This window comes from Pinus tabuliformis, chromosome X, assembly GCF_031772625.1.
Source record: "Pinus tabuliformis cultivar Carrire ecotype Pingquan chromosome X, CPIR1, whole genome shotgun sequence".
In the NCBI taxonomy this organism is placed as follows: Eukaryota; Viridiplantae; Streptophyta; class Pinopsida; order Pinales; family Pinaceae; genus Pinus; species Pinus tabuliformis.
Window position 1 is genome coordinate 999338163 of NC_142308.1, and position 24303 is coordinate 999362465.

The window sequence follows — 24303 nt, forward strand, 5'->3', positions numbered from 1 at the left end:
TGTTGCTAAAGTATATAGGGGGTTTACATAGTTACCTTAGGCATACTCTCCTTATGTTTAATCCCAATAGTCTATATGAGGTCTATGTGCAAGCCACTCATCTTGAGGCAAGAGGGAAAAATACTCTAGAAGAGGGTAGTAAAAATCCATTTAAGGGTGAAGGGAAAGAAAAGGACTTCAAAGGGAAAGGAAAGAAAAATTCATCCATTAAAAAGGAAGGAGAGAATAAAATATGTAAACATTGTTCCAAGAGAGGAATCCAACATGAAATATAGTTGCAACAATATTGTCATCTTTCTAACATTGGCATGTAGAAGATGTCAATAATGGAAAACGCACAAATACAAAAGCAAACCCAAGAGTTGTTGAACAGAGGGATAATTTGACCATCTCCTTCGCCATATGGGTCACCTATTGTTTTGGTGCCCAAGAAGAATGGAAAACATGTCACTAAGTGGAACTTAAGGAGTGGCTTTCATGAAAGTAGAATTGTTGAAGGAGAGACATGTAAGATGAAATTCAAAACAAAGCAAGGTTTGTTTGAATGGCTAGTTATGCTTTTCGTCCTTTGACATGCTACTTCTACTTTCATGTGTATGATGAATGATGTATTAGAGCAATTTCTATATGAGATAGTATATTTAGATGACATATTAGTTTTCAAAAAATCTCTTGATGAACATGTCACGCATGTGAGAAAAGTACTTGATGTCTTAAATAAAGGACAATTGTATTTAAATATGTCAAAGTGTGAGTTTGGAAAAACTTATTTATTTTACTTGGGTCATATTGTTGGAGGAGGTGAGTTGAAAATAGATTCCTCCAAGATCGATGTCATGATGAATTGGCCAATGCCCAAGATAGTCATTGGAGTAATAATTTTTTTGGGAGCAACCCAATATTGGAGAAAGTTTATTGCTAACTTTTCTTCTATCGCAACTCATTTGCATGCATTGACTAGTGTGGAAAAGGTCTTCCAGTGGGGAGGCAAGCAACAAAAGAAATTTGATGTCTTGAAAGAAAAGATCGGTTCATCTCATGTACTTGCAAGCGACTATGCCATGGGTGCATTCCTCATGCAATATGGTAAGCCCATTTCATGTCATTCATAAATTTACTATGGTGCAGTGACAAAGTGTCAACAATCAAGGCACTTGCGACGGATGGGATCCTTACAACAATTCCACTTGGTCAGCGGGTATAAGAAAGGTATATACAACAAGGTTGATGATATTATTTCTAGGCCTATTGTTAGTGCAACTACTTTACTCAAGCATAATTTTGTTTTGCATGAAAGTTATGTTCAACAATATGCATACTTTCAAAATGTACATTTAAGCTTGAGTCAAGAGAACCAAGTAGGGGAATTTGATTACCATTTGTGTCATAATTTGTTGTACCATCTTGGTAAGAAGGATGTTTCTATTGATGGTGACATGGAAAAAGCCAAGAAGTTCATTGAACGATTCCAAATGGTACCTCAAACAGTTCAAGATCAGCTTGAAAAGAGCCAAGGCAAGTACAAAGCAAGGCACGACAAGCATCATGTAGATCACAAGTTCCAAGTTGGTGATGAAGTTTGGCTTCACATTAGCAAAGAGAGGCTCCAAGGAGAAGGTAAAAAGTTGAAACCAATTCAATATGGTCCATTCAAAATTCTGGAAATTATTGGTGACAATTCCTTCAGGTTGGATTTGCCTTCATATATGCAAATTTATGTTGTTGTTAATGTGGAAAATTTAAGGTTGTATGAGCCTCCTTTGATTTAAGATCAAGGAGATAATGTTCAAATTATATCCATTGAAGATTTCTCTCCTAAATACCTTGATGAACTACAACAAGACACCATTCTTGACAGAAGAACAAGGTCTTCAAAATGAGGGAATGAGGATTATCTTCGTGTGGGGCTCAAAGGAAAAAATCCTTCCAAGGCCAAATGGATCAAGATTGTAAAGGTGAGGAACTGTACCCTCACCTATTGAACAACTGAAAGTGATATTCTTGGGTCCAAAAGCTTCCAGTGGGGAGGAATGATTAGGTGCTTAAAAATTTTCTCAAAATTCAAAGTTGTTGAACTGGTGTAGAACTTGAATGACCGTGTATTGTTCATCATCCTGAATCTGGCACAACTTGTTTCGTGTGAAACCGACTCCGTATGCTCCCAGAAACATGTTATGTTCATTTTCCTAAATAAGCGAATTTAACAAAAAAATTGCAAACAATCCAGTCAGCAGTCTGTATTTCTAACGTGGCATTGACTAGGCATGCTTATGTGGTAGGGTGACTATGCATGTGACTGATTGACCTCTGACAAATGGTGTGTTTCCAAGTGGCACAATGTTATTGGATCTAATTCGAGTTTGATTGGTTGGTTGGTGGCCAACCACAGGCTGCCATGTGGCCTAGCCAAGGACCACCTCGTGGCAGCCCGAGGGCCACAAAAAATCAGGTTAAGGCTTGAGCAGTAGCAGGTGGGGGTCAAACTTGCGAGCTCCAAGGCCAAAGTCCGAGCCATTTCCAATATGCCATGCGAGTAATGCTTATGAAATATGGTCATTGGCATATTTTTAAAGTTTAAGTGTCGCGCCATCCAGGAAAAGGGCTAGCCCACGAGTGCCAACCCTTAGGCGCATGCTATTCAACACGACCATGGTGGAGCGGGAAGGGGCTAGCCCACACGGGGGCCAGCCCTTAGGAGTGAGCCACCCAACATGACTAGCGTCAGAGCAGAGTGGGGGCCCGGCCGATGGGGGCGGGCCATTGGCCTTAGCCTCGGGCACATGGCCCCCCACAAGTCCAAAATTTTCAAATTTAAGGCCTTATAGGGTATTTAATCTATCTGACAATTTTTCTAGGAATTAGGTGAAATCGATGCTTAGTTAGTAGAATTAGAGGTGAATTTGTAGGATTGTGCCGAATTTTGGGGAAATTGAGGTGCGATTAGCAGAAAGACTTGGGGAAGCCATAACTTCTTTAATTTTTTACCAAATCAGGAGAAAAAGTAGTCTAGACAAACATTTTTGGGCATTCTGGAGCCATTGGAACATGTTTCAAAGCTATCCGAGCATTGTAAACTGATGTATTCACACTTTCTAGCATAATAGATAGGGTCAAGCCATTGGAAGCTAGACCAAGGAGACGTAGCCCATGCGGGGTAAACTCCTTCATTATGTGTTGTTTTGATACTGTTTTGGTGATGTTCATGTCTATTATATGTTGTTGTTTAGTCATTTGTTTATGTTAATTTGTACATGCAATTTATATAAAAACACTCAAAAACTCATGTTAAAACTTGCAATTAACCTGATGAATCCTTAAGCACTTTTACATATTTTGAAGAGGAATTTAGCACAACGAAAATAATATTCTCATTCAGATCAACACATCTATGTATAGTGGTTATTATAGATACCATGATGAGCTATGTAAAGAAGCTCCAATAAGAAATATGATTATCATGTTTGTCATGGTTTTTAGTAGTTGTTAATTGTAAATATTGCATTGAAATGTGTTATAAATATCCATATGAAGTATGTTTTGTTTTCAATGATTCACTGGTTATAGGTGTCATAGAACACTGAAGGAAAAATAAGACCAAGGTCATGGGACACGTATTCCAAGTTGAATGTTGGGAAAATCACTACAGTGGGAATCACTTTTGGTTTATTTATGGCTAAGGAAATTGGCAAAGGCAAATAGGCATTAATTGGAATTTTGTTTATGAAATAGAGGAAAATAGGAGAAAAGGAAGGTTAAGATTACACATATTTGCATGAGAAGAAAATTGAAGGAAACATTAAGGAAAATGAAGAAAATAGATGCCTAAATAACAAAAGGGCTTCTAATGATCAATTCACAACTTTTTATCAGTTCTAGTTTTGGCTTTCATAGATCATTCTTGAAGCACTCTAGCATTGGAGAAATAAAATAAAAAGAAGGACAAGGAAAGAAAAGGAAGGACAAGGAAAGCAAAGGGAGGAAAAGGAAAGCAAAGGGAAGAAAAGGACAAGCAAGGAAGGTTGGATAAAGTAGATTTAGTAGAAGGATTTTGTAAGTAACAGGTTGTATGTGTGATTTCCTAGATGAGGTGTGGATGCATGGTACATGCATTTGTTTATTTAGTTCATTTGTTTTCATTGGCATGGGTTTCTCTTGGTTTTGACAGTGGCTTCCACCTTTCCTTTCCATTTCTTAGAGAGCCATGGTGTGATGGGATTCATTTCTGGTTGAGAATTGGATTGTCAGAAGATTTTGGATCTAGGTGAAGTGGTCTCAGGAAAATTCCCAAGGGTTGGGGGCGGATATGGTTTTCTCTAGGTAGCCCTCAACAGGTGGGTGGAGGTAGGAAAATTCCTTAAGGTATGGTGAAGGAATTATGAGGCATCCAAGCTTGTTTGGATTTTGTGATCTCTTGACCCGTTTCGGTGAGATCTCGGTAGCCTAAGGTGGACGTGGTTTAATCTCCATAATACCCTTATTTTTTATGTTTTGAGATCCCACATTCATGCTTGGAATATGGCATGGGGGTGATTCGATGAAAAAAATATTTGGTTCAACCCAATCTATGGTTGAGTGGTACATGGAAGTCCCTAACTTGGTTGGTTTTTTCATATGTCAATAAGAGCTATTTTCCTATGGTGGTTTATGAATATTTGTACTTGTTATTATGTGGCTTTAATGGTTGTTATATCATGATTCATATTTTGGTTATATGTTGGTTATAAGAATGGTTCTATAACATGTTCTAGCTATGCCTCTTGTTATACTTGATTAGTTGATGAATGCATGGGCTAACAAGTGTTATTACAACTATTAACATAGGCATGTTGTAGTGGTTGTGTTAGGGCCTAAATCTACCTCAGGATGAGAAAGGTAAGATCTAGGGTAACATCAAACCAAGCTTAACCTAGTAGCTAGCCCTACTAGGTCGGGAGAGGGCTCTCTCCTGTCAATCTCAGCAAAAATGATCAATGAGGCTTGAGATGACTTGAATGAAGACTAATTTTAAGCTAGGTATTTGTGGAAAAGGGTTTGGTTGAATTTGATGATGTTTTGTTGGCTCAAATGAAAAGGCAGTTTTGGGTCTTGGGAATGAGGCTTAGTTTTGTAGAGGTCTCAATGGGGCAAGGTAGGCAAGTGATTTGATACTTCAAATTGAATGAAATGGAGATATTTAGATAGGTGAGGAGTTTAAGAGGGCAAGAAAACCTCAAGGATCCTCTTCAAACAGCTGAAAACATCAATAACTAAGAAAACCGTAGGTAGAGCATTGCAATTTCAATGGATTCTACCGTTATCCTTGTTTGTTTTAGTTAAGAAGAAGCAAGAGAGATAACGAAATACATAAAACACATACAAACTTACATTTATAGGAGGAAACACAATATCAAAGCAACATGCCACATGAATCCCATAGAGTGCTTCAAACCACTGGTTTATTCCTTAGCCAAAACTGCTGAAATGAGTATACAATAAGCTCCATGCTTTCCCAAAAGTCCAACCATGCTAATGACCGAAAAAACATAAGATATAGGGAAACAACAACTCATCCTAGCCTCTAGGGGTCGAGCTCATGAGTTTAGGAGCTGTTCCAACTAATTCTAAACTGAGAACTACAAATTAGGCAGTGGAACAACATGCCTCTAAAAACTAGGGAACTTATTCATTCAGTTGCAAACTAACTTTTCATGGATGAATCTACCTTCATGAGTCAAAATTTGACATAATTACATCAAGATACATTGATATACATTAAATTACATCGTAATTTTTACATTAAGAAAGAGGAAAGTCAATTTGTCAAGGAACTAGGCGAAAAACAGAGTATACTTGGTCAAACTGAGCAAAATTTGCCCTATGCGTCGCGCTGATTTCTCTATGCGTAGCGCCTGTTTGCAGCCACTTTTGGAGGCCTTCCCGATGCCCAAATTTTCTCCAAGTGTGCTTGTTGGAAAGGTCTGCCTATCTACTTTCCAGATCAAGTATAATGTTTGAATTTGGCCTCCATTTTCCCCTCCAAAACGGAGTTCTCCCAACACTTCTTCCTGTGTGTCAAAATAGGGGCAGTAAGGTCATTGTTTGAGTGTTTTCTACCTTTTTGAGGGCTCAAAACCTATCAAAATTTCTTGGCCATTGGTAGGAAAGCATATTTTTTCATGCAAAATCTAAAAATGCTGAGTTTTTTCATTTGGAAGCTCCCATCAAAATCAAGCGCCAGGTGGCACGATGCATAGGGCAGAAATTTCTATGTTTTAGCCCAAAACTTTCAAAAATACAAAATTGTCCCAATTTTTTTGAAATTTGGGTTGAGTGCTCTCCATCAAGTGCTATGTTGGGCCAAGGAAGCCTCAAGCAAGATCTGAAGTTTATCTTGTGCTTTTTTCCTCCTCGATCTCTTCTTCAATTTTGCCTTCAAGCTCCTGATTCTAGCTTGGCACACCATATTCCTTGACAAATAATGATATGCCATGTTTCTCAATGTATTATTCTCATTGATGGCTTTATCCAACCTCCTCTCTAAGTGGATATTATCTCTTTCAAGCCATGATTCTCGATCGGCATTGATTTCTTGCTCAAGTGATGTGAGCTTCACCTTCCTTCTTTTGGAAGTTTGGCGGTTTTCTCGTATGTTTTGCAACTCCATAATCGCTTGCTGATCCTCAAGCTGCTTGTTTCTTTGCTCCAAGTACTTTATTATCCACTTAGATCTTTCTAAGTTGAGGGACAAAGCATTGATGTCCGCCTGTTGCTCTTGGATGACTTCTTTGAGATTTGAGCTTTGTGGGCCCAAATCAGTATCATCACCCTCAATGAGAATGAAATCGGTCTCCTGCTCACCTGAAGGCCCCTCATCATGTAATGGCCTCTTTCCCTTGTCCTAAACCTGTTGTGCTGATGAAGGAAGTGAGACCCCTTCCACCCTGGGTGGAGATAATACTCGCTTTGCTGCTGCAAATAATCGCCTAGTGCCCTTTTGATATGTGACAAATACTGGCACACTAGCGGTCTGTGTCTCATGACCCTCCTGCTAATGAGAAGGTCCACCTGTCTCATGAAAAGTCTCTGGAGGTACCTGAGGAGCTATGAAGAACTCACGAGAAATGAAATCTTCCCATGTGATGCCCTGCAAACCAAGCTGATGCATGACCACAATCTTAATGAGAGAAAAATGATATATACTGTTGAACTGCTGCTGAGGAGTCTTTTGTTGTACTAGGGTGGTCATCTTCTCAATGTTTCGGCACATGAAGTAGGGGAGATTCATCATCCTCACCCTGGTAAAGTGCATCAACAACCTGATATGATAGGCATATAGGCGAGAAAACTGGCCCTCACAGCTGAAATACTTCATTATCAGTTTCATTAAAGGAGCATATGAATCTTTCAGGTACCGAAAGGGAAAAACTCTGCTGAGTTGTCTCAAATAACCGGGCTTGATGTATGGTTCATAATGTTCCCTGTCAATTTGCTGCCTCTTATTCCATTTCTCTCCAATATTAGGAATGTTGGTTGCTAGAGAAATAGACTCTGGTGTTAAAGTGAATGTTACACCAGCTAGAGTGGCTTGACCATTATGTAAATGAAGCACAAACAACCGAGCCAACTCATGATGATACTGGATTTTAGCAACCATCTCGCAGAACTGATAACAGGATTGGTGTTGGAAGCATGTAATAGAAAGAGGGTAGGCCTGCAGCTCAACAAGTGTGGTAGGTTCCTCCCATATATGTTTGCCACCCGTATGAGGTCTCCTTGGTGCATGTACCTCTGTAGGAGAGTCATTGTGTGTCTCTTCCTCACAGTCATATGAAGGATCAGACTCCATTTTTGTTAGTGGGTGTGTTTTCTTGATCAGAAGTAGGAGATTTATGGTATTGTTTGATTTTTTGCCACCAAGGGAAAAAATATATGAGGGACTGTGGGGGGAAGAGAGTATGAGGGGTTTTGGGAATGATAGGACAGGATTTTGTTTGGGAAATAGGGGATTAGGGAAAATATGTAAGTTTAGGGACAGCAATTAGGGTTTAGGGATTTGTAGTTAGGATTTGGGAAAATGGGAATTGGGGATAGGGATGACTGAATATGGGAGTTAGGGAATGGGTGGATAAGCTGAGAAAATGAATGAAGGAATGAAAAAGTGAGGGAGTGGTAGAATAGACTTGGCAGCAAAATGACAAGTACAAACCCTAGGCAATATTTTTTGAGAAATGACAAGGAAGTAGGGTTTGATTTTTCTTTTACACAACCACCATAAATTGTATGAAAAACTCCTTCACTAGCAAGGAAGAGGGCTTAACTTACTTGCACACTGGACGTTTTGAGCGATTTTAGCAATTTGAGGGAGTTTTTGAGAGAAACGGGCTTGGCAGCTCTATGCGCCGCGCCTCAAACCCAACACGCTGCGCCTCCTGTGTGCGTCGTGCCAGTTCAAATTAACACTGAGGAAAGTGACTCTATGCGCTGCACCTCTTGTATGCGCCGCGCCACTCACCCAGTGCACCGCGCCCACAAATTTGGACAATTTTTCTCCAGTTCCACTTCCTTTGCTCAAACACGGCCTTCACTTTGCTCAACCTTGTTCTTTGAATGAAAATGAGCTTTTGAATTGAGAAAATGATTTATATACAAGGAGCTTTTTAATTTTTGATTCATAAAAACCCACTTTTATAATGTTTGCAATGTGACTTTGTTTTTCACCTCTGTTTTTTGAGCAGTTTGCTTTATTTGAGCCTTTTGATGAACTGAATGACTTGATTTTTGTTTGCCTTGCAGGGAATGGAGCTATTGAAGCTTGGCAAGGTGACCAGGGTTTCCACTGAAGTGATGTACATATGAAAGAACTGAAAATACATGAATTTATACAAATAAAACCTAAAATACTCTATTTTTCCTCAAAACAGAGTTTTGAGGAAAAATACATTTCCGAGTGAAATTTATTGATATTGGAACTTTATTCAGCCTCCTCATGCACTTGCTAACTGTTATTGAAGATTTTGAAGACCTTTTTAATGAAACCCTAGACCCAATGAAACTGAAACCCTAGAAATTACTTTTGAAAATTTAAAGACAAAAAGTGAGTGCAGATGATCTTGATGAATGGAAATGAGCCAGCATGTAAAGGACATGAGGGAAAATGTACAACAAGCCACTACCGTCAGATGATCCATGCTCCCAATGGAATGTAGCTGACTGAGTGAGACACCTAATATGTAATGCAATAAGAGAATTTGATCTCTAACGGAGGGATGGAGATACCAACACTAACAGGTTGCAACACCCTACAAAATTTTGGCTTGCATCCAATTTTGGAGCCTCCTTGAGAGCTTTTACTTGATGACTGCATGCACTCAGGTTCACTCCATGAGCTCATGTGAGTCTTTACACCCACCTTGCTTTATTATTCCACCAACAACTTTTGCATGTTGATGTCAATGTCATGCTTGTGACCATTTTCTAGTTATACACAAGGTCTTCGCTTCATGTGTACATGTTGTGTTCACCATGTAAATATTCGTCGCGCTCACACATGGAGTCATATACATTGTTGCGCAAGCATCATCATAGTCGACCAATGATCAATCACAAGCATCATGCTTGTCGCTCACACTGTCAGTTTTTCATGTTGAGCATGTGTGTCTAGATGGTTTGAGTCCTCTCATCATCAAGTCATGTAAGTGTGTGTTTGAAAGTTCACATATGCATCTTTTCACTCACTCGCACACTTAGTCATTTTTTTGAAGTTCTGAAGACCGGATTCCCCTCTGATAGTCGGGCCTTCACCCCACCATCAACTCGATCAACTGAAACCCAGAACAATGCAGAAGCACCAAGCAAGACATTTCAAGTTGCGCTACCCACAAGCAGATCAATAAAATTTCATGTTGGTCAACCAGAGAGTTTGACCTGACAGTCACCCCGGGACTAACTCCCCTCAAAAATTACACAGAGGCTGTAGACCGTGCCCACCATACTGAATAAAAAAATAGCGCAAAAAGGCCAGATAGACACCGAGTGCCCGTCCCTGTCTCCCTCAAAAAATTGTGTAGTTTTTCGAGCCAGCCCACTAGTCAACCGACTGGATACTCACCTGGAAAACTGCGCAGTTTTCATGAGTAAGCCCTCTACTGCCCAATAGTACGCTTAGCTCAGAAAATGCACAGAGGTGATCAGCAGGCCAACCTCCCAACATTAGTGAAGTTTTCCCCGCTAGTATCTCTCAGCAGCTGACTACCAGTTCCCTCAATGGATTGCATAGATTTGGCTACCAAGCTCCAGCAGCTGACTTTCGGTTCCCTCTAGGAATTGCACAGTTTTTTATGCCAATGTCCCAACAGTTGACTGCTAGTTCCCTCCAGGAATTTCACTATTTTTGCTACCAAGGTCCCAATAGCCAGCCGCCAATTCCCTCCAAAAATTGCGCAGTTTTGGTTGCCAGGCTCCTGTTGCATGCTCCTTCCAAAAATTGGACACATTTTGCCAACCCAGCCTCCTTGCAGCCTGGACTGCTCCTCTAAAAGATTGCCCAATTTTTCCCTCCAGCTGAGCCAGACCCCATGGACAATCATTGTCGATCCAGATTTCCCGTCTCCTTCACACAGTGACTTCTGTGTAGTTTTCATCAGTAGTGCCTGGAGCCTCCATCCCAACTCACACCTCACAACATTGTCTCCTCTCCCAGTCACCTGCATCTGAAATGATCATGCATCATAGAAGACTAGGAGGTTTATGGATTTGATGTTGTCTCATCATGAGTGGTTGTAGATATAGGTACAAGAACAAACATGGCATGACAACGGATGGGATGAACAAAGGGAGTACATGAAGAAGGACATGTTCGCCAATGGATGAACAAACGATGCATGCAAAGAGATGTGCTCGTGAAATGACGATCATGCAAAGATCTGTTTGCGGACGAACGGATGAGAGAACATGCAAGATATGTTCATGGGCGGATAGATAGACGAACATGCATTTTTCACGAATAGATGAACCTGTCAAGAATGCCAACATACAAGTAAGGAGCAATGTTCAAATGCAACATCAAGTGAACCCAATGATCATCGAAGACTCCATACAATTTGCCATATGAAGTTGAAGTTGTGACAGACCATGAGGACATCCATCACCCAGCAACACTACAACTCGATATGCACACCAACAGCAACATGAATGTACTAGCACTGTCATGTCTAGTCTTGCCTTGAGTCATGTCGTCCACATCTCTACTATGGGCCATACTGTCAATCAATGTAATGTAATGTGGAAGTCCAAGAGACCAACTTGTCATATGAAGAGTCATGTAAAGTTGAAAGGTCATGGAAGTCAAACAATCATGATGAAAGTCGAACATCCACAAGGTTCAGTTTCACCCTTGGCTATAAATACCCCCTCATTTGTACGCAAAGGAATTTTCACCCCGGCTCCTCCCACATAGCCTTGAGAGTTTGTAATCTTTTCTTTGAGGAGTAAGTAGTGGCTCCAATTCCCCATCCATGGGGATGAGGTTAGTGATGTATGTTGTAATGATGTGTCTTGGAACATTCACTTAGTTCAGAAGCCTACTAACAGTCCAGCATGTTTTCACACATGTATTGTAACTGTTGTAAGACTGATCTTGAACACTTGTAATGCATGTTTCTCTAACCTGTGTTTAAAACTTGAACTCATTCAATTGTTGTAATACATATATATTAATGAAAATGTGTTGTAGGAGCTATTAACGTTGTCATTCCCATGTTGGTTACCTCCTCGGACATCAGACAAACCTTTCATACAAACTTGCTATAACAACAATCGCACTGAGTGGACTCCTCTACTGTGTGTTATATGTGTTATCTTTCCTTGTGTGCTGTGACTGCTGCATCCGTGTGGACTACTCTTCTGGAAGCTGTGCATGTCCTGTTGTTGTGTTTGTTCCTAATAGAGTTGGGGCTTCCTCCCATCCAACTTAGGACTCAGTCCCACCCTCTCCCTCTACAGTGAAAGAACCATTGACACAAGTAACACTAGAAACACCAAGCACGCGAACCTCACTGCTCGAAGACAAAGCAGACCACTCTCCTGTGCTAACAAGAAAGAGCTGAGGAAAATATTTAAGATAATGGAAATCGGGCCATTGTATTATATGGGACTCCCACACCAAATGGGTGAGGTCTAGTTGGTACCTCATACCGTGGTGATCCCTTGAATGTTGGAGGGTCCAGCACCATTAACATTTCTGGCACTAGAAGGAGGGTCACTAATTGTTTATGGTTGAACGTCCTCTCACACTCACTCATCAACCATTTGGTTAAGGCAGTAACTCATACTCTCTCTCAACTACATGCGACTCTGCAATTGGTTACTTCTCATCTCCCAAGATTGAACAAAAAATTCCATATCATCACCTTTGCTCTGTCCATCCCATCACCCGCCTATTCACGAAAGTAGTCGGACTGATCCCAGGCATACAACACCTTCCATATGCATCAAGGAAGCCAAAAGCCACTCCAACAGGGGTTGTTGTATTGTCAGTGGAAGAAGCAGTTCTTGCCACACTTGAAGGTCTGGCAGAAGCTATTGAAGATGGATAGGAACCTTTGGTCTTCCGACAAGGGGAATGAGAAACCCTTGTGATATTGGGATCAGACACCGGTACAGGAGGTGGAGGGGAAGGCAGTGGAAGAGGCGGGGGCAGAGACGAACCAAAAAATTCAGAGCTGAAACCATCAAATACTGAAGAAGAGGATGAGGATGATGAAGAAGAAGAGATGGATGACCAAAATATGGAATGGATGACTCAGGGACTATTGGATCTCTTAGGTGCTTTGCACAAGATACCGAAGCGAGCAGTGAGAATGAACATCAAGTTCAACCCTGACAGCATAGTGAAGGCAGAATACCATTTGGACAACTTCTACCTGCAGCTACAGACCCTTGAGGTATCGTATGATGATGTAGCATGTAGATTGTTCCCATGTACCTTGGATAGTCATGCAGCTGCATGGTATCACATCCTTTGACCAAACTCCATACAAAACTGGGGTGCGTTAAAACACATGTTTTTTGAAAAGTTTGTTGATGACAAGACCCCAACTATGTTACTCAAAGAATTGGGAAGCCTGAAGATGGAGGGGAAAGAAAAGGTAAAAGACTTCAATCAGAGGTTTACACGCATATTGAACAAGTTTTCAGCGGGCACCAAACCTCACGAATCCATCATTGTTGATTACTACATGTCCGCACTAACAACCAACATTGCATAATTTGTCAAGCGAGTTGTGAAACCAACACTATTGGAAAACTGCGAAGAGGCTATTGTTTTTTAGAAAGACCTACATGCGATTGGGGTCATCAAGGGTGATGAACCAGCAGAAGACTCCAAAGACACGAGCAGGAAGTCCCAGGTGGTGGTGAGCAAAGGTAGAGACAAGAAAACAAATGATATTAAAACCCTCACTCGCCTCATCAAGAACTTGACAACAGAAGTGTTCGAGCTTAAACAATGGAAAATGGACATAGCTACAAGCAACCATCCACCTAGACAGAGACAAGGAAGCTTGTCATCAGGCAGAAACTGGTACACTCCAAAAATTGCATAGAGATCTGTGTTCCACCTCGATCAATGCACAAATTCTGAGTTTTGTTCATTTCACGAGGAACATCACCTAGAAAACTCCTGTTTGGACTGGAAGCAAGTCACAAGCTCTGTATGAAGTCATACATTTGATACAAAAAACAATATGCAGGAACAACAGGAAGACAGAGGTAATGACAAAGATGCTACACCTGATGAAGCATCAAGTTCTGGGCATGTGGTGAACATGTATCAGTGCTCGCAAGCAACGCTGAAGATGAACACCGAGAAACAGCCCCCAAAGAAAAATGAACATTACAATCATAGGAGTAAATGGGCTCCCCTTACATTTGGGGAAGTGTAAGAAAATATGAGACTACTATTGAGGAAGGCAGATCCACCAGCCGCTCGAAAGAAGAAAACATAGGACAAGTCGGGGAAGACAGCAACGAACAAGAGTATGTCCATGAGAATCAAACTTCAAAACACTCTGCTGGACAACACAAACCTTAGTATTACCCTAGACACCTTGGTGATTCTACCCCCCCTAGACTACAACATTGTGGATGACATGAAAAAAAATCGCGTGAACATCATTTTGTTTGAGCTAGCTAAGATCCAGAGTCAGCGAGACATCCTGTTGTGTGCATTGGGATAGACAACAATGGAAAACACAGCCTATACCAACAAGGGAGAAAGAACATCTCACAGATCACTTTCAATTGTGCTAAACACACTCCGGATGGAAGAAGCAAACTCAGGTTGCCCTCTAATCCTGTAATCATTTGAAATTTTCAACTGTAATGTTCACAACTGCTTGGTTGATTCTGGTGCGACAACCGACGTCATGCTACTCTCCATTGCCAAAAATATCAATGCACAATGGAGCAAGACATCCCCGCAAATCATCCTACTTGATCAAACATATGTACCAACCATTGGTGAACTTCGAGATGTGATCATCTGACTATCTCACGATGGTTGAGTTCACTAGTGCATGAACATTGTTATTGTGGACATACGGGAAGCATATGGCCTACTACTCAGTAGAGACTGGTCCAGCAAGCTGAACAGATATTTTGCTATAGACTGGTCACACATGTGGCTTTTGTACAAGGGAAAAAACAATCAAATCTGGGTGGTATCCGAGAGGTATATGAAGCACAATGTCACTCCCCTTAATGGTGAGAATGAACTGTTGGCCTTCGTAGAACTCATGTTTGGAAACTGCCTCCTGGAAACAATGTTGGGGTGTTATCCTACACGACCAGCTCCAACCCCACCAGACATGCAGTTGGGACTCCTTCCTTGCCCAAATGATGGTAATGAAACATGTACAATACATTGTACCAATAGTAGCAGTAGTAGTAGCAATATTAGTATCATTAGTACAAGTGCATCAAACAGTCCATGCACAGACAAGTTATGGACCATGTACTTTGACGAATCAAAGACACAAGATGGCTCAGGAGCTGGAAGTGTCTTGGTCAACCCATACAACAGGAAGCATCTGGTTTCAAGTTGCGAATGAATGAACAACATTGCTGAGTATGAAGCCCTTGTGTTAGGTTTGCAGAAATCCATCGGCCTCAACGTGGTTGTGCTCAAAGTGGTAGGTTATTCAGAGATAGTGGTACAGCAGGTACGCAACTGTTATAGCTCCAAATCTCACTCTTGATGTTTGTGATGCTGCACTCATGGCCTAGGGCAACCTCTCCTTCTAGACCTGGTCCAAATACTTAAAAAATAGTGTTTTACTCCCTGTACGCGACATTGCCCTGAGCTAAACGCATGTGTACACGGGTTTGTGTATACCCAACCCGCGTATATGTCTTAAAACACTTAAAAAAAATTAAATCTCCCTAATTTCAGGTGGAGATCACAGGTTTTACCTGTTGATTACCTATTAGTGCTCGTGGCCCAACTGTTCCCAATGAATTCCCAACTAAAAAACTACTTTGGGAGAAGTATAAAAAGGCTCGCACCAACACAGGTTGTTGTTAGGAAGTCAGCGTAACTTCCTCTACTTCCTTCACTGGTAGGACTGAGCTGTAATTATCCCAGACTACCTTCGGAAGGCCCCTTACTTCTACTTTCTTGTATTTTGGTGTCTGGTCTTCATCACCCGGAGCGGAAATACTTGAAAGTTGTTTGATTGGCTGACGTCTTTTAGGGATTTTTTAGTGTGTACTCTATGCTCTTATTTGGCCTAGCTTTCATTTTTTCTTGAGTCTTTAATTAGATCTTAATAAAAATTCAAAGTGGCTGATTGATCGCCTAGATGGTCTTGAAGACTTCGTGGCTTTTAACCACCAAGTTTAGAGCCTTCTCCTAGAAGGCGCAGAGGTAATACTGCTAGTGGGTTTCATCCCCTAGCAGCTGACGCATCGGGGACTGATCCTCCCCTCGGGGGAATTAGTGTTCAGGATAGACCTGGTACTTCCGCAGAACTAGAGAGGAACACCCCAGTTCTTTCGCGAGTTCTCTTTCAATCGGAAGATAACATTGAGGTAGAAGAACTCCCAGAGTCGTTAGTGGCTTCGAATTCTCCTCTACCTTCTATTCATCCAGACGTGTTACAATACGTTGGGACTCCGACACATAGACTGTCAAGTCCAGGTCATATTACGCGCTTAACTTCAATGACCACCACTGGAAGCATGGATTCTACTACAAGTGCTACAACTATGCAGACTCTGACATCAGTACAAGGGGGAGGAACTATTTCCATCCCCTTTGCATCTTTATTTGGGTCTTTTGCTAGCACATCCTTAGTTGGATCTACCTCCATTCCTTCTACGAGTGGAAATACCCAAGCCAATGCATCTAGTTCTGGGTTTTTCCCATTTGGCACCCATTCACAGGGTATTCTGTTAGTTCTATTTAGTGCCTCCACATCTATGATGGGTGGGCCAGCTTCATTTAAGGGTTTTCCTTTTGGAAGTGGTCATATACCACATTCCAACCCAATGATAGGATCTATGCCTTTTTCTTCTACAGGACAAGGCAGCAATCCCTTTCAAGGTTGGACTAACCCTGTAGTTAGTGGCATAGGAACTGGGAATCTATTTTTTTTCCAACAAGGGAATAGGCCGTACTCCACAGTTAGTTCATTTTGAAGTATTCGTCCCTTAGCTTCTGCTTGGAATCCTTATTAGGGGTTATCAGCTCCTTATAATCCTTTAAGAGGGAGCTTCGCTAGTTATGGAGGTTTTTCAGCCGGAGTTGGTCAAACTCTGAGTTTTGCTAGATCACAAGGTTTGCCTTTTGGTTCAGCTGGTTCTGTTGGTTACTTCGGGTAGCCTGGTGCCTTACAAAATCCAGGCCAATCTTTTCAGAACTTTGGGAACTCCGCCCAATCTGGGTGGAACCCCCAAGGTCCTCCTAGGCTTCCTTTTCTGGCAACGTTGAATTTGCCAGATCTCACGAAATTGACAAATGATCCAATCAAATACAATTCAGCCTAGCCTCCAGTCCCAACCAAACTTCCATCGGACATTCCAAAGTTCAAGGGAAAGGGTGGTGAAGACCCAGGCGACCATGTAACCACATTCCATTTGTGGTGCTCATCAAACTCCCTCATCGATGAATTGGTTAGGTTAAGACTCTTTTAACACACCTTAACTGGCAATGTGGTCAAGTGGTATATAGAGTTGCCAAGGGGTAGCTTTACATCTTTCGCCAATTTGGCTAACATTTTCCTAAATCATTTCTAGTTGCTTGTCTGTTATGATGCCGGAACTGAACTTCTGGCCGATTTTTGTCAGGACACGACAACTCACATTTCTAATCATATTTAGGAATGGAGACTGAGAAAGAGTCTCATTAAATCTAAAATTCCTCCTGAATACCGTCTTGAATGGTTTTTGAAATCCTTACAACTTGAGATCTCTAAGGATGTCTCTCTATCTAGAGTCTATTCTGAAGAGCAAGCTGTTTTTAGGGCCCAGCAGTTAGAATTGATTTACTCTCGATCTGGGATTCTACAAAAAATCTTGCGTGATGTTCCTGGGACTAAGTTTGATATAAAGCTATGTCCCCATGCAGATGGTATCGTTGGATCCATAGACACTAATGTGGTGAACCTATTGAGCCAACTGCAGCAGTTGACTTTACAAACTGCTCCTACCAATCAGTCACATCATCTAACCCTTCATCTTCTCAACCCTCTTCTGTTAATGCCATCCAATCTTCCAACCCTAAAGGAAATCAAAATTCCAATGGGAAAAAGACAGGACGAAGTAAGAAAAAGAGTCAATATGGGAAGACTAACGCAAATAACCTAGAAATAATACTGGTGGTGGTGGAAATGAGTATAGAAAGAAAGTCAAGTTTCCATGCAAGCTATGTAGTGGAGACCATTTAACTCATCTCTGCCCAAATATTCAAGATGATCAACACTTGTTAGGGCAGCAAGGGACTTCTAGCTCTCAAGCTGTGTTAACCAACCCTTTTCCCCAAGGGCAACAGATGCTTGCTGGCGCAAATTCAAATCCTAGTACCTCTGCAGGGGGCAACCAGGAAGGGGAGAAATCATCAAATGTTTTCATGATGGGTTCTAACATCCATGTGGCCACTCAGTCATGTGATTACGGTGAAACTGAAACATCCAAGGACAAAACTGCTCCTGGAAATACCGACCTTCATATTGAGCGACCCTCTATTGAGACTATACCACGGATACCGAAAGGTTTCGCTAAACGTGCGACTATCAATCCTAATGCTAGGGCTGCCCAGAATTACTCCATTGTTGAGGATATGGCTTAGAGTCCATGTGCTATGTTTGCTTTAGAGGTTCTCCAGTCATGTCCATCTCAACAAAGTGCTTTGCTTTCGGCGATAGGGGTAGTTGATCCAAATAACTCTTTAGTGCTCACTTTCGACATGCTTAATATCAAAAAGCGACTCCCTCATCACATGGCTTTTCAAATAAAGTCTACATACCAGAAAATTAACATTTTTCGAACCATTATTGATGAAGGAGCTTCCATGTGTGTCATGTCAATGTCATGTTGGAAGGCCATCGGATTGCCTCCGGCTGTTCCTTCACCTACCCTCCTCACAGCATTTGACAGGAATTCTCATAAGTAGCATGGGATTATCTCGGCCTTTCCCATATGTGTTGGGGGAAAGGTTGTTAATATCAAAGTAGAAGTCATCGATGCTAACCTTGATTACAATCTCCTCTTAGGAAGGAACTGGGTATATGAAATGGATGTCGTTGTTTCAATTTTGTTTCGGGTCATTTGCTTTCCTCTTGAGGGGAAAATTGTTAAGGTTGATCAATTGGATTATTCTCCAACTGATCCTCAAGCAACTTCGGATTCTACTGTTCTCTTAGTGGATAACCCTCATCCACCTATTGAGAATCTGGGATTTGGGATGTATTCTTCATTGATGGGTACATTTTATTTCCCCCCTCCTATTGCTAGAATCAATGTCGTCTCATCATCCAAGGAGTCTTCACGGGAAGAGTTCTTCCGAACTCATTATTTTTTAGACCCTTGGACCTTGCCTTCACCTATGACCACATTAGATGAAGGACAAGTTGGTGGAATGGAATTTCCTATGTCTGCAGCAGAGCTTAGATATCAGTCTATCGTCAATTCTGCAGACAACCATTCTACTCCTTTTTCTAAGGAGGATTTAGATGGTGATGTGGCCCTAGCTTGGACCCTTAATTCTACCTCCTCTATGGTTTGCTTAGACATGGTTTTACCATCCGAGGAAGCAATCCTAGAAGTAAGGATAGGTGTAGATCGACCTTGGGAAGACTTACACCATCATTCATATTTTCTTCCTCCATTGCAGGAAGTAGAATCTAGGTTCTCTGAGCTATTTAGTAGTGATGTTTGTACGGTGTCAAATCCTTTGGCTCCAACACACTTTTGTGCCGAATGTAATATGTCGGTGATTTCAAAAAAGATATCTATAAACATCTCTAGGAACCCTAACGTGATCGAGAATCTCTTCATCGGAGCCGAATGTTCCCCTGAAGAAATTCAAATTTACACTGACCTTTTTAAGGAATTTCGAGATGTATTCACTTGGTCTTATGAAGAAATGCCTGGCATTGATCCATCCATAGTTCAGCATGAGATCAAGATGTATGAAAATGCTAAGCTGATTCGTCAGAAGCTTGCCGGTTAATCCTAGGAAAGTAGCAGTTATTAAGGCTGAAGTAGAGAAGCTGCTCAAGGCGGGTTTTATATACCCTGTTCCTCTTACTGATTGGGTTTCTAATCCAGTCCCTGTAGATAAAAAGTAAGGAAAAATCTGAGTATGCATTGACTTTAGATACCTAAACAAAGCTTGTCCCAAAGATAATTACCCCACGCCATTTATTGATCAGATTATTGATGAATGTGTGGGTAATGAGATTTTCTCCTTCATGGACAGTTTTTTCGGTTATAATCAGATCTCTATTCGTCCTGAAGATCAACATAAGACAACTTTTATATATCCCTAGGGTACCTTTGCATACAGACATATGCCTTTTGGTCTTAAAAATGCTGGAGCTACCTTCCAGTGGGCCATGTCATACGCTTTCCACGACATTAAATATATCATCAAAGCATACTTAGACGATTTAGCTTCTTGTTCTTGAAAGAGAATTGATCACCCTACTCACCTTCGATTGGTTTTTGAGCGATGTCGGTTTTACAAGATCTGGTTGAACCCCAATAAGTGCATTTTTGCAGTTACATCTGGTCGGTTATTAGGGTTCATTGTGTCAACTAAAGGGATTTGAGTTGATCCCTTCAAGGTAGAGGCAATAATTCAGTTGCCTCCCCCATCCTCAATTCGACAACTTCAAAGTCTTCAAGGGAAGGCTAATTTCTTAAGAAGTTTTATAGAGAATTATGCCGAGATCACTAAAGGGTTTATGCGTTTTCTACAGAGAGGAGTTCCATTCATATGGGATGACTTTGCGTAGCAATCATTTGATGCCTTGAAAAAGGCATTAGTCTCTACCCCGCTTTTGAGTCCACCGAATTATGGTAGGGATTTCCTTTTATATCTCACCACTACAAAATCAACCATAGGTATGGTTCTCATTCAGGAAGATGATGCTCTCATGGAGCATGTGATTTATTACTTGAGTCGAGGCTTGGTAGGTCCTAAACTTCGCTATTCTCCTGTTGAGAAGTTGGCTTTGGCAGCTGTCCATGCTGTCTAGCGGCTCTGCCATTATATCTTGCTACACAAAAATTTTGTCTTAGCGGCAGTCAATCCATTCCAATTTGTCCTTAGTAGGCAAGTGATTGGGGGGAAATATAATCAATGGATCATCATTTTGCAAGAATTCGATCTTGAGTTCTTGTCCGCCAAGTCTAAGAAATCTATGGTTTTTGCGGAGTTAATTTTTGAGCTGCCTTGTGGAGAGGATACTGTTTATGAGGAGAGTTTTCTTGACAAACATATATTCCTCATCTCTTCACTTGACCCTTGGTATGGAGATATCATTGTCTATCTCCAGACTTCAAAGTTTCCCTCTACTTTCTCTAAGGATGAACGTCGAAAATTATGTCACCTGGCTAAGAACTATGTCATCATTGGTGATACATTATATCGTTGAGGGGTTGATTCAATCCTTTGGCATTGTTTAACCTTAGAGGAAGTAGAGTTAGTGCTCAATGATTGCCACAGTGGAGCTTGTGGTGGTCATCTTTCAGGGCTTGCTACAACCCAACGTATCTTGCATGCCGGCTATTTTTGGCCTTTTCTCTTCAAAGATTGTGTTGAAGCGGTCTAACGTTGTCACCCCTGTCAAGTTTATACTTGGAAGATGCACGCACATCCAACTCCTCTTTTCCCTGTTGTCACTATCGGTCCTTTCACTAAGTGGGGTATTGATTTTAAAACTTGTAATCTACTTCAGCAATGAATCAAAATTACATTATCGTGGTCGTAGACTACTTCACGAAGTGGGTTGAGGCCAGGCCCACTTATAAAAATGATAGTGAAATAGCAGCATTGTTCCTTTTTAATCAGATTATCTCAAGGTTCGATATCCCGAGAGAGATTGTCACTGACCATGGTAGTCATTTCCAGAACCAACTAATGTCTGAATTGGCTCTTAAATTGGGTTTCTGGTAGGAGCACTCATCTCCATATTATCCTCAGGCCAATGGACAGGTCGAGGTTGTGAACAAAACCCTTAAGACGATCCTGCAAAGGATGATTGACAAAAATTGGTCCAATTGGTATCTTATGTTATATCCGGCTCTTTGGGCATATCGAACCTCCGTAAATACTCCTACAGGTTTTACACCTTTCAGCTAGTTTATGGGCTGGAATCTATCTTCCCTGTTGAATGCAAAATTCCATTTTTTAAGTTAGCTGTTGAGCTCCTTCTAGAGACCTCTAGTCTTGAAGAGCACCTTATACATTTGGAACATATCGATGAGCAGTGGCGAGATGCTGCCACAATCAATGAGGCTCATAAGAAAAGGGTTAAAACTCAGTACGATAAAGATGTCCGTCGTCGAGTCTTTTCTAAAGACGACCTTGTCTTGGTCTATGACCAAGATAAGGATGCCTTAGGGGCAGGCAAGTTCAAGCCTATGTGGTACGGTCCCTTTATAATTAAACAAGTCTTAAAAAAGGGGCGTATGAGTTAGTCGATTTTGAAGGAAATAAGTTGGCAGAGCCCCGAAACGGGCTCTACCTTAAGAAGTACTTTGCTTAAGTAGCACCTGGGCAACGACTTCTTTTTACATTTTGTATTTTTTGTACATATCTCATCGGGATTTTTTGCTATCAACACTTTTTGGTCTACTGTGGCAGGTGTTGATGGATGACTTGGTCTATTTTGGATTCACCAATTGTGCTAGTCGGCACACTTGGAACCTCGCTTCCACAGCTTGGGTAATCTACTATCCAGTTGGTCAGTTGATGGTGTCAAGGGGAGTATGCATTGTCCAACATCAAATAATATAGTTGAGTATATTGCCGTCATTAATTTACTATTCGAAGTAATTTCTTATGGAATCGATTCATTGGAAGTCTATCTTGATTCACAACTAACAATGTCACAATTGAATAACATTTATTGGGTAAGGGATCCATGTTTATATCGCTAGTATTCAAGGGTGAGGTTGTTGCAAAGATCATTTACTTACATTAATTATTTGCACATTCCAATATCTCATAATTGGTTAGCTGATTCTATTTCTAATCAAGCATTAGACTGGCACATCATTCATTCATCACAATAAAATCAAGCATCAAAAAGTCAAAACTGTATATATATATCATAAAACATCTCGATTGTACATAAGTGTGTCCAAAATAATATACAAAAATTGGGACTGAAATGCCCATAATCATGTCCAGTACATCTAATGCCCCGGTTCAGGATGAGTGGCTAAGTATGCGACTACTGCTTTCGTCACACGCCTAAGAGTTCGAACCCAGTCTCGTGGCATGCCAAACACGTGACACTACATATCTATAGGGAGATCCTCTACAGCCTCCATCGGTACTCGGTGAGTTAATCACACCAAGTGCCACTGAATTGCATGTAGGAGTTGCTCTGTATCGGCAGCCACCACTTCGTCGCCTCGGCCACGACATCCATGCTGTGGGAATCCATCTGGTTGTACTGGCCTAATATCTGGAACAAGATAATCATATTAGTCATTTGAATCCTATCAAAAATATTTTTCAATGTTCATTTTTATATTTGAAAAATCATAAAAATCATAAAAAATGTAAAATCATAAAATCAAAAACATTTGTTACCTATATTTCCCCATGCCACGACTGGTAGTAAAGCTAGATCAAGATCTCCTCGGAAGTCCAAGACGGTATAGGGGTAATCATCCACTGCGATGATCTGTTGCTCCCACCAAGAGAAGAAGTCATCATTGAAAGCAGTCCGTGGAACGTCCCCACCTCCTAGTCATTTCATCAAGTCAGCCCACCTGCCCATCCGTGGATCTCGTGGGGTGCTGATCGAAACTGATACTCTAGGGCAGAGTGCTGGGACCCTCTCAAAGAAGAAAGAGCACAAAATAGTACCATACCCAAATTTTTTGGTCTGGCCCTTTTTGATAGATGTAAGTTGGCTCTTCAAGTTGGCGAGAAGAGGATTACACCAATCAAATACTGTGGTGAGACAGTCTACTGCCAAGCTCATGGAAAGCTGTGAAGCGTGGTGTAAGGAAGTTGATCCGTTCACTTTGGCTATAGTGAATAGGATGATCCTCAATGATAAACTCTCCACGTGCTTTATTGGAATTTGAATTCCAACCTTTTCTGGATGACCCGGGCAATATATATACACATAGTCCTCGATAGAGAGACTACCTCGTGATCTGCCTATGGAATGTACTACCTCTCCCCTATGGGAAAGGCCTATGATGAAATAAATATCCTCAATCTCTATCTTGAGTGGCATTTAATCAATCATGAATGAGTCATCCACGATGCTCTAGTAGTGATTGAGAATTTCGAGCAAGCGAGTGTTTGCTTTCATGTTTGGAATTTTGAAGAACTTTAGCAAACTGCATCCTCTTAAGGCATCCAGGGCCTGAGGATCGTTCATAACCTCATCATCCACTGTGGCATGCTCTCTTTCCCTCTAAGTGACTAGAATCCTAAGGAAAAAACAAGTTTCAACTGTTATTTTTTTGTTTTGAAGTTTTCATGGTGTATACGTGGGTCCGTTTCATACACAATCTTGTCTAGGGCCCGCCTATACATAGGTTTCATATATCCAACCCACGTATATGTCGCGACAA